General features: G+C 39.9%; 1 protein-coding gene and 1 long non-coding RNA gene across 2 annotated transcripts in view; both read left to right on the top strand.

The window, feature by feature from the left end:
• Window positions 1–19,717, top strand: part of LOC115751293 (disease resistance protein L6-like) — a 32,326-nt gene that overhangs the window by 9,982 nt on the left and 2,627 nt on the right. The window lies entirely within an intron of this gene.
• LOC125313593 lies at window positions 261–19,117 on the top strand. The gene is made up of 3 exons (XR_007197256.1): window positions 261–271; window positions 17,641–17,869; window positions 19,095–19,117. It is a non-coding gene; the product is annotated as an uncharacterized LOC125313593 (long non-coding RNA).

Here is a 19,717-nt window from a genome sequence, read left to right as displayed (position 1 = left end):
ACGTGATGGTTCAATCCTGTCTTCGTCGATTTTCCGAATTTATCAATTTGTATGGCTTGCAACCTTATTTCCGGGTAAGATCAATGGAGCCAGTGAATTCGGGATGGTTTTGTGCTTTGGTATACATTTGCTTCCATTTTAATGATGTTGTTCTTTTGGAATGCTTGTGTGCCTCGTATATGAAAGGACACCATTTGATTTCGTGATTTCTTGAAGTTGTTTGAGGAAGAGAGCTGGTTGTAGGTTTGCGAAGGTTAATCACCGACGAGAGGTTTGAGGCACTTAAATTATATTTGTGAAGCTTAATCTTTATCTTCATTTTTGTTGTTGTCCTTTTGCCTGTTTGCTATGGAAGGCATGAGCTTGCAAATGGAGGGTCGAAGTCGGAGTTTCAACAGTGGCTCTAATTTGTTTCAACGAAATGAAGAAGAAGATGAGTGTTATTGTTTTTGTGGGTTCCCAAGTCCAAGAAGAACATCTTGGAATCGGTTGAATCCCGGCAGAAGATTCCATGGATGCGGCCGTTATAAAGAAGGCTTGAAGTGCAACTATTTCAAATGGGTCGATGCAAAAATCTTTAGTCGAGCGAGAGAGGTGATATTGGAACTACTTGAAGGACAACATGAACCTTCACCTACATTAATGGACGAGTTGGAGGATGTGGACTCAATGCAAGCTGAAATGAAGTGTTTAGCTTCTCTAGCCAACCGATTGAAGGAGGAAGTTTCAAGAATGAAATTTGAAAGAAAGTTTTATCGAGCAGTTGTCGTGATATTGTTGTCTTGTGTAATCTATTTCATGTTGAAATGCAATGTTTACGATAAGAAGAACTTTCTTAGTCTATCATAGTTGACGTTGGGTGAAATATGTACTTGTATATTGTGAAGCAACTGCTTTGTTGTTGGTTCGCTGCAAAAATTGAATGTTCGCATTGCAATGTATGGTTAGACGTGCCGTATTTCTTTGTCTAAAAAAAGAGTAATGAGCACTTTAGTTTTTCTTTGGTTTTTTGCAATGTTTGCTAGTTTGTGTTTGCTACAAATTTTACTACAATTGCAAGACTTCTAAGAATTTCGTACATTACTTATCGGTGCCATTGTTCCAAATTTTGATCGTTTTAAGTGCCAATAATTTTTGCATGTGATCACTTAAGTGCCATAAGTTTTTCAAAGTGATTAGTTGGGGTTGAAATTTTTTGCAAAAAAGTCACTTTTGGTTTCAAAATTTTTACGAAGTGATAATTTCAATTCTATTATCACCGTAGCAGCACCAAGCACTAACCTCCAACCCGGTGCTGCTGTACCACAGCAACTTGCTGGTGCACGATAGCAGCAGCAAAGCTAGCAAGCTGCTGGTACGGTAGCTGCTGGTGATTTAGCTGCACTGCACCAATAGCCGCTGCAGCAAGACACCCGCTGCCGTGGTACGACTGCTGGTTCGTGAAGCGGGTTGCTAGTTCAATCGCTTTCGCACCACACCGCATCCTACACCAACTTAACACTCGTTTGTTGAAGTACCAACACAAACTCAGCCACAACCAACAAAATAACACAACCACAAAGCGAACCAATGAAATGTGAAAAGCAAATTGATATTGAAATCTACAACTCAGTCATTATATCCAACATTGTTGTAGAACCAAAAGTGAATCCAAAACCAAATCCACATCCACATACAAGTGTCAATGGTGTCGCACTTGAACCGAGTCTTACATCCAAAAGCAAATTGATATTCCAAATTAGATGCACGACCTCTTAGCCAAAAAACAAGAACAAAAAATACAAAACCAAAAGCGGTGGCCTCCTCATTTTTCATGGTTTGGCTTCATTCATATGCGTAGCACCCTTGGTGTCGCACTTAAACCGAGTCTTACATCTAAAAGCAAACTAACATCCCATATTAGATGCACGACCTCCCAAACAAAAAACAATTATAAAAAATACAAAACCAAAAGCAATGGCCTTTTCATTTTTCATGGTATGGCTTGATTCATAAGACTAGCACTCTTTCTAGTTGGTGATACGGCTTCATTGGTGGTATCACAATGCTTTGATGGAGCTCGCTTCCTTGGAGCAGCACTTGCTGTCTTCTTCTTAGGAGCAGTCTTCTTTGGCGCAGCCATTGACTCTTGCGTTGGGACACCTTCACCGATAAACACCTCCGTAGGAAACCCAAGCTACAACAAGATATCCATCTTAAGTTATCATCAACAAAATGATATACAATATAAATGCATGAGTAAGTACAAAATTCACATTCAAAATGGTCATTCCCGTATGGTCGTCTGTAAAAAGCCCATAACCGTATTGTCTAATCATTCTCCCAATGCCCCCCTTGTTCGGTTTGGTGGTTGACTTCCTCCGACCTCGTTAACCTACACGGTTTGTCCACATCCCACCTAATAAGGACAATGTGGTCAATCTTAGACTAATTTAGCCCACAAAACAATAGAAATAGAAACTTAAACAAAACACAACTTACTTGTTGGTTAGTATTTTCAATAGTCGAGGAGGGGTTTGGCCCTACATTTTTTGTAGTATGTCTAGACCCTTTAGCGGCCACACGAGTTGGTCTTCCTCCGACTTGATTAGATTAAGACAAAGTTAGGTCAACTTTCACAAAATGAGCTCACAAAACCAAACAAACTTAAAATGAATGGAAACACATTTTACTGGTATTTTTTCCCTATTGTGTGCAACAGTCGAGGATGGAGTTGCCGTTGCATTTTCACCGAGACTTGACCCTACAGAGGTCCATTCATTTGTGCCTTCGGGTGCCCCTAAACTTGATTGTTCATATCCAGTGTGGCTTTTCAAGGGAAAAGTACACTAGAAGTGCCATAACTTTCAAAACGTTCACTTAAGTGCCATGTTAACGTGGAAGTCGGAAAAGTTACTGTAGACGCCGGAAAAGTTCTTGTAGCACGTCGGAAAAATTATTGTAGACGCCGGAAAGATGACGTGGCACGCTGGAAAAGTTCTTGTAGCACTCAAGTGAACGATTTTGCTCTAACGTAGCACTCAAGTGAACGATTTTTGAAAGTTATGGCACTTAAGTGAATGTTTTGAAAGTTATGGCACTCAAGTGAACGCCGTACACAAGTTATGGCACTTCTAGTGTACTTTTCCCGCTTTTCAATACACAACTAGCCTTATTGTGACCTTCCTTTCGGCAAAGGGAGCAAGTTTTCTTACACCTCATTTACTCATCTTCTTAGTTGTGGTCTCTCCATGATGCCTTATCTGTCTTTTTTTTTTTTGTGTGCCTTCCTATTTGCTTTTTCAATGGCAAAGGGTGAGGGGCTTCATGATTTGTTGGATCCCAGAACTTGTTACTACGAATGGGCTGCATCATGAATTGGTGCGAAACAAGGTATGTGCTTTATCTATACTAAGTGTCCATGTAATCCTTCGGATTTCAGTGGTTATTGAGGATCGCGGAAATTACGTGTTCACGGGGAATTCTAGTAAGTTGCCGGCCTCGACATGAGCACTTTCTAGTATCTAGTTTGACTATGTATTTAACATCCTTCTGCATGATCTCATATCCATCTTCGCCATTCCAAGTAACATGGCGGAACCTCACGTTGGCTATGTTGTCACTCAATCTCCTCACAATCCTAGGACCACAATCTGTTGTCCACTTCGCAGCATCGTCTCTCTGTCTTTGTAGCCTACTCATGACCATCACTCGTATATCCTCGAGCATGCTTATAATAGGTTTGCACCTGGCCTCTAAGATTCTGCCATTGAATGCTTCATTCAAATTATTGTCGATGATGTCGCACTTGAACTCTTCGCTAAAGAAAGCCCTACACCAATGCTTAGCTTCGGTCTAGAATAGTGCATTAAACCCCTCCTTAGTCAAGTCATACAAGGCTTGTTTTTGAACCCTAAATTCAGCCATGTTCGGACTCCTAGCTATCAGCCAAAATTGCTTTTGTGGTTTGTCTCCTTTGTACTTCTTTGCCCGGTTTGCATAAATGCGCCTTGCATATATCCTATGTTCAATATATGGCATCAACTCGATCAATCTTGGAACAAGTCCCCGCAAGACAAAAGAAAACAAAGACAATATCACTAACACAGGACAATTCTGACAAGTCACTATCTCTTGCAAGACGCTTGTAGTCGTAGCAACATAGAAGCAAGACACCGCAATTGCTGCCGATTGCAGCACACCAGCGGTAGCTGCAATGTGCTGCAACAGTTCAAAGAACAGTAGCGGGGTGCAACAACAGCAAAATTACAGCTACTTTAGCACCCTCGGTTGTAGTGAGCTACAACACATTGCAAGTGCAGCAAGTGTCTTATTTTTCCCCAAAATAATGGCAAATACTGCATAATATTTACCTTCAGTTGGTCGCTTATGAATGCCCAACCTCCTCCATTGTCAATGTTAAGGTCTGCCATTAAGGTTTTTAGAAACCATCACCAAATGTCCTTATTCTCTATTTTGACAACGGCCCCAGCAATGGGAAACATCCGATTGTTGGCATCCCTCCCAACAGCAACCAACAACTCTCCCTTAACTATACCCTTTAAAAAATAGCCATCCAACCCGGTGATCCTTCTACAACCAGCCAAAAAACCCCTTGTGCATGCACTAAAGGAAACATACATCCTATCAAACTTGGTCCCAATATCAGGTAGAGGCCTCTCCACCACCTCTACATACACTCTACTGGATGGATTTTGAAGATTACATTCACTTGCATAATCCCAAACCCGACCATACTCTTCCTTGTACCTTCCCAGCAGTATCCTCATCACCTTTTGCTTGGTTTGTTTGCATTGATTCCTTGAGACATTTATCCCTATCTGCTCCTCCACCAAAATCTTCAATTGAGGACTCTTTATATCAAGCATTGCCTTGATAGTGTTGAAGAGTCGCTCCAACAACCAAGCACTGGTTACCATTTTATTGTTAAATACCACTGAACAAGCATTTTGCTCCTCGAATGACCTAACCTGGAACGATCCACTCTTCCTAACTACTGTGCCATAGATCTTCCTTGAACAGTTTGGTTGAGAACATATAGCTCTCACAAATTCTTTTGTACTTCTAATGAACTTAATATTCCTTTGTTCAGAAATAGAATACTTGATAATAGCTTCTTTAAACTCTTTCGCATCACCAAATTTTATTCCAACAATCACAGAACGAGATGTAACACTCGGATCGTATAAAGGAAAAACTTACTTTTTCTTGTGCGCACCGCATGTTCATCTTCAAGATCAATTCCGAACTATCGATCTCATCATCGTTACCCTAGCTTTCTTTGTATTCAGTCTCTTGACCATCATCTCGAGCGGCCGCCCCCCCCACTTTCTACTCCAGCATCACGCGACTCTCCTAATACGGGAACTCTTTTTTTCGAAAATCTCGCTGTTTTTCCCTCAATTTTGCAAGGTCCTCATCATCATCATCACTTGGGAAATTGACATTTGACAAGTATTCATCATCTAATGAACTAGATCCACGAACTTCCCAGGCATCGTCTATAATGGAACCATCACCAACCTGAGTGCTATGCTGTGTACCATCTCTTACTTCAGTGGTGTCATCATCATCAACACCATTAATATACTCGACGTACACTTGAGCTTCCTCGCCATGAAGATAATGATAAAAGATGTCTTTAACACCATTATCATCATGAAAACATCTCAAACCATCCTTCAACTCCTTGCCAAGAACACAATAATGCAATCTCACTATTTTGCAATGCAACTGTTGCACTATCTCTCTAAACAAAACAATATAAGATGACCTACTTGCATCCATATACAACGTACCTTCGTTCCCACCAACATATTTCCACTGATCATCTCCTATAACAAATTCCCCACCATAATTTACAATTATGGCTAAAGTTCTGTCCCCACTTGCCATGCCAACATTGCATCCAAGAGAAAAAAATATTATTATTTTTGGGGACCATATGCACGATAATATTGACTCTCAGTAAATTCGATAACCTACATCCACATGTTCACATGGGTGGGGACCACTTGAAGGACAACCCGCAATCAGACAATTTTTTTTAGTGGACAGACCCTCATATGCATGACAATCACATTCAGCCAAATTTTTTAATACAATAAATGCCGCACAACAAGAATGGAAGCCCCCACATGGACCACAACTCATGTAGATGACGACAATAACAGCACAAATACAAAAACACGGACAAAAAATCGTGGACTGTCCATTTCCAACAAAACCAGCAAGCTCTAGACGACCACTTTCAAAACCTACTTGTGCGTGTCACCCACTGCGGCAACAATCGCGATCGAGCCTGAAATTTGCGCCGCAATAAAAATAAACCTAAATTTGAGCTCTAATTTCACTTTGAACCCTAGTTTTCCGCTGATCGAGCTACAAGAGGACAAACTTACTGCAAGCGTATCACGAAGAGCAACGGCTAGCAAGCAATCCACAGCCACCAAGCGACGAGCCTAGCGATGGACGTCGACAAGGAGATTGAGTCAGTTTGGTGTGTTCGCGACGAAGGGAAGGGGAAGGTTCTTGTCCTTTTTGGGGCCCCATTTGAACGACGTTGCTTTTGCATTTGCAAAAGCGACGTCGTTTTCTTTAATTGGCATGGGTGAAAGTCGAATGGCGCCGTTCGACTTTCACTCGTGCAAATTTTTTTTTTTAAACTCTGGCCATGTCAATAATTATTTGAATTTAAACTATCATGTCACCAATTTGGTTTAAATGAAAATGCCACGTATACATTTTGGCTGGATTTTCTTGCCGGTGGCACTAAATTGATCTGTTTTTCTCCGATTTGGCACTAAAGTGATAAAAAAAAAATATTGGCACTTAAGTGCGCGCCGTACATAAATATTGGCACTCCTGCTGTCGTTTTGCCGAAACTTATCAGTACACTCAAAAGAATGAACTAGAAAGAAAAAAGGAGAGGAACGAATAGAACTATTCTTTATGAGGATAGGGAAAATGGTTTTATCCACCAACAAAGATTTAGGGAATAATACTTTTACCGACTCAATTTGAAACTATAAGGTCGGTCATTTTTCTCTATTTGGGATAGTATGTATCTGAACTAAAACCTAAGCTTTTGGTACTCGAAGATATTGTATTCGAGACAATAGTCAACTAAAATTCTTCTCTCGCCAAAAGGAAAAAAAGAGAGAGAGAAATAACTTGTTAATGCTACTTCAAATTTGATGACATCTACTTCGCATCTCATATTCTTTGCTTATTACCAAGATCCTAACTTTCCAGTCTTCACATTACACAGGCAATTGCACATTGAAATTCTGTCTCTCAAAATCTGAATTTGACTCATTATTCTCACGCATTGCCTTTGAAAATCTTTGGCTTTCAATAGCCAAAATTTGCAAAAGACTTGAATTTAGCATTTTGCTTTTCCAAACATGTATATTGATAAACCCCTCATCCCAAGAATGATAACTAGGTGGTCGTGCTGTGCCAGACTTAGCACGAACCGGTCATCTTGGGCCCGAACCCAGCACAGCCCCCCAAGCCCAATCTTTTGTGTTTTTTTTTTCTTTCCTTTTATTTGTTTTTTTTTTTTTTGTCAGATTCTTTCTTTCCTTGTAAGATGTGATGAATTGTAGGATCTACATCACGATTTAAGAAATTGCTTGTAGTAAGGGAAAGGAAGGGCAAAATAGGAAGGAGCAATAGTGAATAATTTTAGGGATGAGCGGTTTCACAGAAGGTACATGTTCCACTTAGAACTTACTCGTCGGAATTGGTTTCCCAATTTCTAAAACTAACCTACCATTCATGCCTTGAAATGGAGAAAATAATTTTTTTTCTCTTTCTTTCTCCTTCACATTTGTTTCTCATCGCCGTCTATCTTCCATGGCCATGGGTGCCTTCAAACTTTGTTACGGCCAGCTCTTCCATGGCCATTAGCACCGAGCAAAACGTCATCGCTCGTGGCCATGCGCCAAACGAGCCTTCATCTTGGCCAGCTCCTTTACCCACGTTTCTCTCTAGATTTGGGTCTTCCATGGCCATTGGCCTATGTTTAAGAGTCTTGGCTACTTTTTCAGATTTGGCATCCATGGCCACCGACGCCAAATAAGCTGTCGTCGTTCGTGGCCATTAGGAGTGAGCATAGTTTCAGAGTAGAACCGAACCGCTAATTTTCGGTCTGATTCTAGGTTCTAATAAGCTAGGGTCCGGTTCCTGCTTTTATTTTTCTAGGAATTGCCGGTTTCGGTTCTGGTTCAGAATCCCAGTTCCCAGTGGAATCAAAACTTGAACCAAAACAAAAAAAACTCTAACGTAACAAATCCTAACAAAACACAACATATCTTGATAAATTAGCCCAAATTGGCCTTTACAGTGTGTCAAGTGGGAATAGGAATCAAGTTTACTTCTGTTGGATTAGGACGCGAAAGTTAGTGGGAGGAATCTATGATGCACACTTTCATATAAGCTTTGATTCGGTTCTCCTCCGGTCGTTACCCTCCATTTTCCCCACCGTTTCGTTCCAAGTTGTTGCCACCTTTTGATCAGCGACAGAGTTTTTCTTCTTCTTTTTTTGTCAAAACTTCTTCTTCTTTTTCAACTTTAGGAAAAATAATTCCGGAAGTAATTATCGCAAGACAAAAATATTTTCTTTTATTTACGAAGCATTAGGATGGTGACACCTGTGCACTTCATGGAAAGCCGTGCGTCCAATTCAATTGTGAGTCCACCGTTTTGGAAAAGAGAATTTTTTTAATTGCGTTAAGTTTAATTACAATTTATTTTCTAGGGGAGATGCAGGGAACGGACAAGCTGAGCTAAGCTTGATGCTTGTTCTTGGCAAATCCTTTTCTAGCAGACTCTCCTTTTAACTAAGCTTGATTGATGTTTTATTTTATTTTACGTGTTCATCTTTATGATGGATTGTTGCTATTAACAGATAAGATACTTTAATTTTTTTTGTTGCACTCACTCTCATTTTTCTTAATTAAATAAAAAAAGAACAAATTGAAATTGACATGTTCCTAAATACCCTGGAACCGGAACCCAGAACCTGCAACCTATGACATGGTAGGTTCTAAGTTCCAAAAAATGAAGAACTTGTTTTAACGCTTAGACTCGGAACTTGTAAAGAACCTGAAATCGCTTGCTCTTAGTGGCCATGGCTGAGCCGATCTTCGTTTTTCATGAACTTGGCCTTCAGCGCCTTTTGCTTCTGTTGCTTCCAACTGTCTACTCAAACTTCCTCTTCTTATTGTTAGAGTCGTGTTGCTTGCAATCGCCACTATGACCGTGAGTCATGATAGCTCGCTCAATGTAGATAGCCATGGAAAACCATGGAAGAGCTAGCCAAGACGAATCTTGAAGGTGCCCATGGCCATGGAAGACCGACGGCAGTGAGAAATGTGAGTGAAGGAGGAAGAAAGAGAATAAAATTATTATTTTTATATCAATACATTATTGGATACAAGTAAAAAAATGCCTGCCATGTCAGCAAAATTATTATTTTTCAACCATTGAATATGTCTCTCAGAAATTTGAAACTGAATCAATTCCCATCGGTCTAATTCTTTGATTTTCGATTATATCTTGGAACTATGCTCACTCTTAAGTAATTTGTGGCTGCCAAAATGCATCCTCATTGTGTTATTCCTTGAGGGAATTCTTTTTTTTTTTTTTTTTTCGAAAAAAGGTCTAGATTTAAGTCAAGAGAATCCCCTCGCAGCCATTGCTTACCTAATATGAACGTGAGAAGAGAAGTTGACTTTTGGCCACCACATTCATTGCATGATGAAGTCGGTTAAGCAAAGAAGAAAAGGTGAAGTTGAACTTCTTAAGGATTATCTCAAGTATGAAAGAGAGAAGTCTTGGTAAAAAAGATAGGAAAAAAAAAGTAAAGTTAAGTTCGTCTATTTGTGACTTGTGCTTTGAGAAGAAGAATTGTGACAGATTGCTTTCACTCTTGAAGTCGGCGAACTTCAATGGTGGTGGAGTCCTCAGGTAGTGGAAAAATTCTTCTATAAATAGGGACTAGAATTAAACTTGTGGTGTATGGGATAGCTTAGAAATTGAGAGAGAATAGACAGAAATCACCAAGTGCAAAGGTGATCTTCAAGGAGTGAGGCATTGCAGCTTACATTCTCATAGAGAGTTGGAGAGTTTATGTAAACGAACTTATAGAGCAAAGCTTGTGTATTTTCTCTATGTGCAACGCCTTTGCAAAGGCATTTTGAATATCATTCTCTCTCCTTTGTGTATTTGTGTGTTTCTCTCACCAAACCACCACAAAGCTTCTACGTACCTATGACTTGTATGCCTAGCAAGGTTGCGCACTCTACAATTGGTATCAAAGCCCGCAGGCAGGGGATGTGTCAAAGTTTAGGTGGTCAAGAACCAGAGTATCAAAACTAGCGACCGAAGACCAAGAACCTAGAGTAGAGATGGAGGATTGTGAACTCGAAGCTAGAAATGGCATCCACCAATGCCGCTCAATTACAACTTCCAAAGTTGAACAGAAGGAATTTCAACAACCAGTCCATCTAGATGAAGGTTTTGTTCAAATCACAGGATTTGTGGAATATAGTGGAGAATGGTTACACCAAAGAAACCGATGTCCAAGAATTCAATGCTTTGACAAAGACGGAGAAAGATTTATTGGTAGAAACCCGAAAGAAAGATCAAAAAGCATTATATTCGATATTTCAAGTAGTGGACAAGACGATATTTGAAAAAATATCGAGTGTAGAAACAGCTAAAGAAGCGTAGGATATTCTGCAAAAATCCTACAAGGGCGATGATTGCGTGAAGCAAGTTCAACTCCAAACACTTCGAGATGATTTTGAGTCTTTACGCATGAACGACTCTGAATCTATATCGTCGTGCTTTGATTGTGTGCAAACCATTGTTAACCAATTGAGTTTAATAGTGAAGAACTCCAAGATGAACGAGTCGTAGAAAATATCTCGAGGTCTTTGACGAAAAGATTTAATTACGTTGTTGCGGTAGTCGAAGAAGGCCATGACATATCAACCATAACGTTAGAGCGGTTAGTGGGTTCATTATACTCACATGAGCAAAGAATGAATCAAAAGTCCGTCTGTGCGTATTATGAGCAAGCACTACAAAGTCGAGTCGCTCACTCAAACCGAGCAGGCTATCATGGCTTTTGAGGTCATGGAGATAGACAAGATAGAGGTGGAAATTTGAATTCCATCAGAATGTATAAAACATGTGACAAATTAAAGGTAAGGTGTTTTAGGTGTAACGAATTCAGACATTACAAATTCGAATGTCGAGTAAACATGAGGCATGAACATCCAGAACACGTACATATTATCAATGTTGATGAAGACGTGGTGCTCGCATGTACAATGGATTATGGTAGTTCCCTCTTTAGTAATAACAGAGGTTTCAAGAACCATAGAAAAAATGATGCTGGTACTAAGAATGGCAAACAGTGGAAAGAACATGAAAACTAGCAAAAACGGCCAGTAGTGAGAAGCATTCAACCAAGAGGAGCTCATCAAGATCATGATAAGGACAACAAAAAGCGTAATGGACGGTGCTACATATGTGGCAAAGTAGGTTACTTTTTCAAAGTCTATTGGTTCAAACAGGTAAAAGAAAATGACGCATCTTTTACCAGGAAGAAGCACGATGGCAAAGAAGAATGGAGTCTTCAAGCAACTATTATAATAGAGGATCAAGAAGAGCTCGCACCCACCCACCAGCATCTTCGAAGCAGATGATGTGACAGCCACCGAGATGTCCCCAAAGAAAAGTAAGTCGAGGGAAAACTTGAAGAAGTAAGTAGCAGCTTCAACAAGCAGTTGTGAGAAGGAACTGCTAGAGATATTAAAAGCAAGGGATGAAATGGTGAGGCAAAAGGACAACAAGCTCAAGCTAAAAGAAAGAGAGCACCAGAAACTCCCGGTATGAGCTTAAGAAGTTGCAAACACTCAAGAAATGTGGCCCGGAGAAAGAGATTGTAAGAGGCAAGGATCAATGGAAGCATGTAGAAAAGAAATCCTATGAGAAAAAGGATCGAGATGCCTATACCGAAGTGCTTCATTTGGAGTTGAATCAATTGAAGCATGAAATGAAAATCGTGAATGAGACATTTGACCACATGAGTTGCAATCTCAAAACTCTTGCGACTACGGAGACCGTAAAGAAAGAAAGAGTGACCAACGTACAAGTTCAAATCGCATTGATAAAGTCCGAGCTTTGCAAAGGCCAATCAGAAGTCGTAGTTGTAGAAGCAGTTGAAGAAGATGAACATAAGATGTTATAGGGTGAAGAGTATTAGGTGTTGAGGGGGAGTGTTGGAGCCCAACATCTACTATGAACGTGAGAAGGGAAGTTGACTTTTGACCACCACATTCATTGCATGTTGAAGTCGGCTAAGCAAAGAAGAAAAAGGCAAGTTGAACTTCTTAAGAATTATCTCACATATGAAAGAGAGGGATAAGTATACCATAAGTGCCATAACTTTTGTACGGCGCTTATTTGAGTGCCATAACTTTTTTTTTCGTTCACTTGAATGCCACATCAAAGAAAAATCATTCACTTGAGTATCACTTCTAGCAAATCATCCTACGTGGACTTTTTATTATTATTTTATTTATTTATTAGTGACATGTGGATTCTTTTAAAATTTTTCTAGAATTTTTCCTTTTTTTTTTATTTATTTTGATTTTTTTTCTTTTTTCTTTTTGTGGGTTTTTTCCCTCGACCGAGAGAGGGTCACCGGCGACCCTCGCCGGCCACGATCGGCCAGCCCAAGGGCAAGGGCCTGCTTGCCCTAGGCCGGCAAGGCCGCGAAGGCCATAGCAAGTTCGGCGATTGAGCCCTCACCTACGGCCTCATCGGCCCCGGTGACGGAACTTAGAGAAGGCCTTCGTGCCCTCGTCCGCGGCCTTCGTGCCCTCGTCCGCGGCCTCGTCGGCCCTAGTGATAGAACTCGTAAAGGTTTTGTCGGATTTCCTCGAGGGAAGTAGCTTTCGAAGGTTGTTGGTTTGGCGCATTCGAGGCCAGAAAGGAAGATGAGAAAGTGGGTTTGTTATATCGCTGCTGCTCTTGCTCCTGTTCTGCTGTTGCTGCTCCAATTTGAGCCTGGTGTTGACCACACTCAAGTAATTAGAGAGATGGACATGTGGCGTTAAAGATTGCGGCTTTGAGTCGGTGTCGTTGGGAGTGAAGTTGGATTGAGGCGATTTGGCAACCGGGTCTGCCTTTTCGGAGAAGAAGCGAATGGGGGAAGGGCTAGGTAGCGATTTCCGTCGTCTTCTGAGTTGGAGAGCCATGGCCGGCGGGGCAGCAAGGGCCCTCGGCTAGATTTGGCGAGGGCCTTTGCGCCCTTGCCCGGGCCACCAAGGCAGCGATGGCCCTCTCCCAAGGCTGTCTCGGCCTCGCCGGCCTAGGTCAAGCCGGCCCTCACCCTTGGGGTGGTTGGTGGTGGCGGCAGGGGGTCGCCGGTGACCCATGTCGGCTAAGGGAGGAAAAACCAAGAAAGAGAAAAAAAAAATTTACTGAATAAATAAAAAATTTGAAAAATTCCATGTGTACATTAAAATATTCGAAAAAATCGTTTCGCCGGTGCCACGTCATCTTTTCCAGTGTCCATGTTAGATTTTCCGGTGACCACGTAAGCGATAACACTTAAGTAGTCAATTTTTGAAAGTTATAGCACTCAAGTGAGTGAAAAAAAAGTTATGGCATTCAAGTGAACGTCGTACAAAAATTATAGCATTTGCGGTGTACTTACCCCGAAACAAAGAAGTCTTGGTCAAAAAGTTTGAAGAAAAAACACAATTAAATTTGTCTGTTTGTGACTTATGCTTTGAGAAGAAGAATTGTGGCAGATTGCTTTCACTCTTGAAGTCAGCGAACTTCAATGGCGGTGGAGTCCTCAGTTGGTGGAAATTTTTTTTTAAATAGAGATTAGAATTAAGCTTGTGATGTGTGGGGTAGCTTAGAAATAGAGAGAGAATATACAGAAGTCATCAGGTGCAAAGGTGATAGGCATCACAGCCTATATTCTCATAGAGAGTTAGAGAGTTTCCGTAAATAAACTTACAGAGCAAAGCTTGTGAATTTTCTCTATGTGTAACACGTTTGCAAATGCATTTTGATTATCATTCTCTCTCCACATACCTACGAGTAGCAAGGTTGTGCACTATACAGCTTTGATGTGGCGAGGGAATTCTCGACTTAAATCTTGCCGACAACACAAAGGCACCCCAAGGCCCTGGCGGCTCTTCTTTTCCACGCTAAATGTCGTCGACACTGCTACTACATATTTATTACTTTGGTCATTTGTCTGACCAAACAAGAACGGCACACTCTCTACTTATTTTCGGTTCCATTTCTTGCTTCTGAATAGAAATTTCCTCTTCGACCAAAAAAATAAAATAAAAAATTTCCTCAGATATTTTCTCTTGTGCAGCGAAATTTCCACCACACAAAAGCAAGTGCCCGTGGCGCCGATCCTTCTCTCGGTGCTCACGTTCAATTTCCTCAAAAGGAAGAAAACCGGCGTGCGCAGAGATGGAGAAGATGGTGTTGCTGGCGCATCTGGTTCGCCAACCGTGCTGACAGAAGCTAATTCCGATGCGTCTAGTCCTTTGACCGCATCCACTGGAAACCACTACGACATGTTCTTGAGCTTTAGAGGCCCAGATACTCGAGAAGACTTCACCAATCACCTTTACAAAGGACTCGTCGGTGCCAGCATTCGCGCTTTTAGAGACAATGACGAGCTCTGCCAAGGCGAGCAGATCCGTCCGGATCTTCTGGCGGCCATCAAGAACAGTAAGATCCTGATCCCCGTTATCTCCATGAGCTATGGATCGAGTAGATGGTGCCTTGATGAACTGGTTCAAATAATGGAGTGCAAGAATAACAACATGGGGCATCTAGTGTTGCCTATATTCTACAAAGTGGAACCAGCTCACGTGCGGCATCAAATCGGGAGTTTTGGAGACATATTCCGCAAGCGGGAGAAGCTTTTCGACCCAACAACTGTGGAGAAATGGAAGCAAGCACTGAAAGAAGTCAGTGACTTGAAAGGATGGGAAGCCAAAGGGGGCTCCATTTTTCCACCTAAACATTCTCTGCTTTGTTTTAATTTGTCTGGGTGTTTCCTGCTTGTCCACATAAGTGTGCTGTTCTGTCTGGCCTGCTTCTAATACTGTTCTTTGTTGCTCTTAACATCCACTTGTATGTATGCGAAGAGACCGAGTACGCTGCTAAATAATCCGCAGTGTAGGTACTGTTGTGGATTCTCTTTGTGCTTGTAGCCTCTGATTCACTTCTTATTGGTTTGTTAATTGATGCTAGACTGTAGGCAACCAATATCTGGACGGTACAAATGTTGCGGAAACAAGCGATCAAACAAATGCTTCATATTCCGCTTAGACTGTTAGCTAGTGTGTATCATCTTACGAGAATAGAGTGCACAAGATTTACGTGGTTTGGTCGGTATGACCTATGTCCACAGGGAGGCAACAAAGAATTACACTATAAATCAAGCGATACAATGGAACTTATAATCACACTCAAGTCATTCAAATACTTTGGGTGTTTCTCAACACCTAATTACACCAATAATTCACATGGTATTTGGCCACACAATTTCTTACGAAATAATATCTCATTCTTGCAAACGAATTATACAAATCTTACCATAAAAGTTATTGGCTTTCAATAATCTCTAATTTGTTTGGGGTGTAACTCACAAGACGTTGCCTCTTGAATGCTCTTAATAGCATAGACACTTCTTATACATAGACAAGGGCAGAATCCAAAATAAGAAACCCTTTTTGAGTCTACTCCAATTTGGAAACCCAACTAGGAAACCTACACGAATTAGGAAACCAACTTGAATTAGATAACATCATTCACCATGCATCCTCATTGTCGAAGCCATATCTTCCCAATTTACATTTATAAAATCATCAATGTTGTTAATTAGTTGCTTTAAATAATTATTTTTAGAAAGGAGTATTCATTGGTAATATATGATTGTGGTGAATTTAAATAAGGAAAAAAGATTATCTTGGAATCTCTTTGTTTAACTAATTTTTAATGCATTTTCCTTATCTACAACACACCACTCGACGCAATGTTCTAATTTTCGGGAAAAAATATTCTTCTACTTCCCAGTCAACGTTAAATTGATTAAAATCATAGAACTTAGAGACTCAAAAGGGAAAAATGTACAATGCATCCCTCGACACGATTAATACTCATAAGAACACGAATGTAAAATGATGCTAAATTCACAACACAAGCAGAAACATCCAAGCGCTATGAACCACTTTCCGGATTGTCAATACAGAGCTTGAATTCCTCCTGCATCAAAATTATTACTTGTTTATTGATTGATGACTGAACTCTCGTACCGCGCTGGCTTATTGAATTGGCTTATTCAAACGCTCTAGAATGGTTTCAAAGTCGCGTCCACATTGTCCCCAACATCTTTAACAAACAAGAAGTTTAATGTTTGATTGAAATCCATAACCTTACAATATTCGAGATTCATTAGCTATGCGCTCAAGTTTCTTTTGGTTCAATAGATTATGTTAAGAGTCATAATGGAATGAGACGCCATGTCAAGCAATCACCAGCATTTCCAACTTTAGTCTTAGCATATAAAAATAATATATGGATGTCTGACAAAAACAATTCATAAAGTTTTCTTATTTATCCCCAAATTTATTTATTGTTGTGTTCCCGTTACATAAACAATATAAAATTTCTGTAGCAACATATTTGAGCTCTTGTCACATCTGACAGGTATCAATGAAAATTGGTGAAAGTGGTTGTCCAAAAAGTGTTGAGTGAGCTGAAGAAAGAGTTTGAATTAGTTCTTCTAGAGAACTTGGTCGGAATTGATAGTGACGTGGAGAAGGTTATGAAATTTGTAGACGACAATTCTAGTGCTACACTACTTATTGGCATCTACGGAATGGGAGGCATTGGTAAGACGACTCTTGCTAAAACTATCTACAACAAGCTCTCCGATGAGTTTGAGTGCCGAAGCGTCATTGCAGATGTAAGTGAGGCATGTAAGCGTAATGGCCTTGAGTACTTGCAAAATCAGTTGATCTCTAATATATTAAAGCAAGAATTTCGGGTTCATAATAAGGATGAGGGGATTAACTTCATCTCATCGAAGTTTAAAGGTAACGAAGTCCTTATTCTTCCCGATGACGTGGGTGATGATAATCAATTAAAGGCTTTGGCTGGAAATCGTAATTGGTTTTCCCTTGGAAGGAGGATCCTTATAACCAGTAGAAGCAAGAATATTCTTAACAATGCTTAGGTGGGCTGCGCCTATGAACAAGAGGCAATGGATATGAATCAATCCTTAATTCTGTTTAGTAGACATGCATTTCGAAGGAACTCTCCTCCAAGTGAATTTGAAGACCTCACTCATCAGGTTGTATCCACCACTGGAGGGCTTCCGTTGTCTCTTGAGATTCTAGGTTCCTTTTTGTGTGGAAAAAAGCCATCGCTATGGAGAGGTACGTATGACAAGTTAAAAATGGCCCCTCATAAGGAAGTGGGAGCAAGATTAATGATAAGTTATGAAGCACTAGATTATGAACAAAAGCAAATATTTTTGGATATTGCTTGTTTTTTCATCGGAAACGACGGAAGAATCCTGTCCTACATGCGGGATGCTTGCGGCTTTTTCCCAAAGGAGGGAATTGAAGTATTGAGACTTATGTCATTAATAAAAGTTAGAGATAATCATGAGCTCATGATACATGACCAATTAAGAAATCTTGGTAGAGAAATCGTTTGAGAGGAAAACCAGCAGGAGCCTTAGCACCGTAGCAGGTTATGGGACTACAAGGTAGTCCTGAAAGTGCTAAAGGGAAATAAGGTAACACTCTAATATCATTGTTGGTCCTTTATTTAGTGTTTGCCCTTGTGTCGTTTCATTCACGTGATTAGAAAGTAGTAGTTGCTCTTTCTTAGTAAGCATTGCAGCTTATTTGAGATTTTTCTTAAACAAGCATACGTGGCAAATTTATCTCCAATTAATGATGTACTTTCAAGTTAATTTTATCCTTGGAGGGGTATTCTATATTGAAAAGATCCTGATTTTTTTAAAATTGATTCAATTATGTCCTTGACACATGCAATAACCTGATTATGATACTTGTAAACCATAACTACATATAACTCTAATCTCTAGGTGCTAGAATTAATATGATAGGAGTAACCATGCCCGCATTTCTCGTGAAATGTCAATCATCTTTGTAATTTAATTAAATCCTGTCCATTGCACGTACATCCTAACTAGTATAGTAATGAAGCAACATTAGAGGAAAGAAGAGGATTTACAAGTTGTAAAGTTTTTATACTATATAAGCCACTAGATCAAAGGGTAAAAGTACATTATTTTATGTATAAGAAACTATAAACTACTATGCAGAACAAACAAACTAAAAGAAAGAGAACATCATTATTCTTGCTAAGATTCAAATACTTATGGCCAAATTTCAAAACCGTAGTTGGCATACTTCAGTTTGTTAGCCTTTATATATGCCATTTATTGGCTTAAAAAGGAAAGTCATATCTTCACTTAGCTAGAATCTTAAAGACATCGGTGCATGCAAATAGAAATATGAAGGGCTAATGGCACCAAAAATCCCTAAACTTTGATCCAATATGTAATGTGATCCCTGAACTTTTAATTTGACCAATATGATCCATGAACTTTAGGCCAATGTGTTGTGTGGTCCATGAACTTTTGGAACATGTTCAACTTAGTCCTTGAATTATAGGAAGATATTTAATATAGTCCTTCCATTAATTTAAATTCATGGAGGACTTTGAACATTTTCTTATAGTTCAAAGACTAAGTTTAACATTTTCCAAAAGGTCGGGGACCACATTGAAAAATTTCAAGTTTAGGGATTCCATTGCATTTTGAGCTATAGTTCAAGGACCATATTGGTCAAATTAAAAGCTCAAGAATCATATTGCACATTGAGCCAAAGGTCATGGATCATTTGCGTCATTTTTCCAAATATGAACAAAAGATATTAGATTATTTTCATTGGATATAAATAGTAATAACGAACATTGGTTCTTACATACAGGGAACAGAAAAGATTCAGGCCATTTCTCTAAGCAAAGACTGATCAAGATTCTCCAACACAAGAGCTGAGGAAGGTGGCAATATCCACACAGATGAACAATTCAAGAATTTAACGAATCTAAGGTTCAATGACATGAATGGGGCACATTTTAAGGGAGATTTCAAGAACTCAATTGAGGAGTTACGATGGCTTCGATGGCATAATTGCCCCTTGACTTTTGAAGCAAACAACTTTAATGTACAGAAATTAGTTATCCTCGATTTAACGTTCAGCAAGATTTCAGATGAATGGCGAGGATGGAGTTCCATCATGGTAAGATAGAAGAACAAGTCTTTTTTCTGCTTTTGAATCACCATGAGCTAACCACTCAACAATTTTCTTTCGTTTTCTTTTTAACAGATGACGGAGAAGCTAAAAGTTCTCAACCTTACAGATTGTCTATCTCTGAAAGGAACTTTCTTCCTCTCAGCTCTTAAGAATTTAGAAGTTTTGATCCTTCAAAATTGTGCACGTGTGGAGCAAATTGACTCTTCGATTGGAGATATGCAGAGTCTAGTATGCTTGGACTTGGGAGGATGTAGTCGCCTCGAGGAGCTTCCAAACAACGTAGGGGCTTTGCAGAA

Source organism: Rhodamnia argentea, chromosome 1 (genome assembly GCF_020921035.1).
Source record: "Rhodamnia argentea isolate NSW1041297 chromosome 1, ASM2092103v1, whole genome shotgun sequence".
NCBI lineage: Eukaryota > Viridiplantae > Streptophyta > Magnoliopsida > Myrtales > Myrtaceae > Rhodamnia > Rhodamnia argentea.
This window is presented reverse-complemented; position numbering and strand designations above follow the sequence as displayed.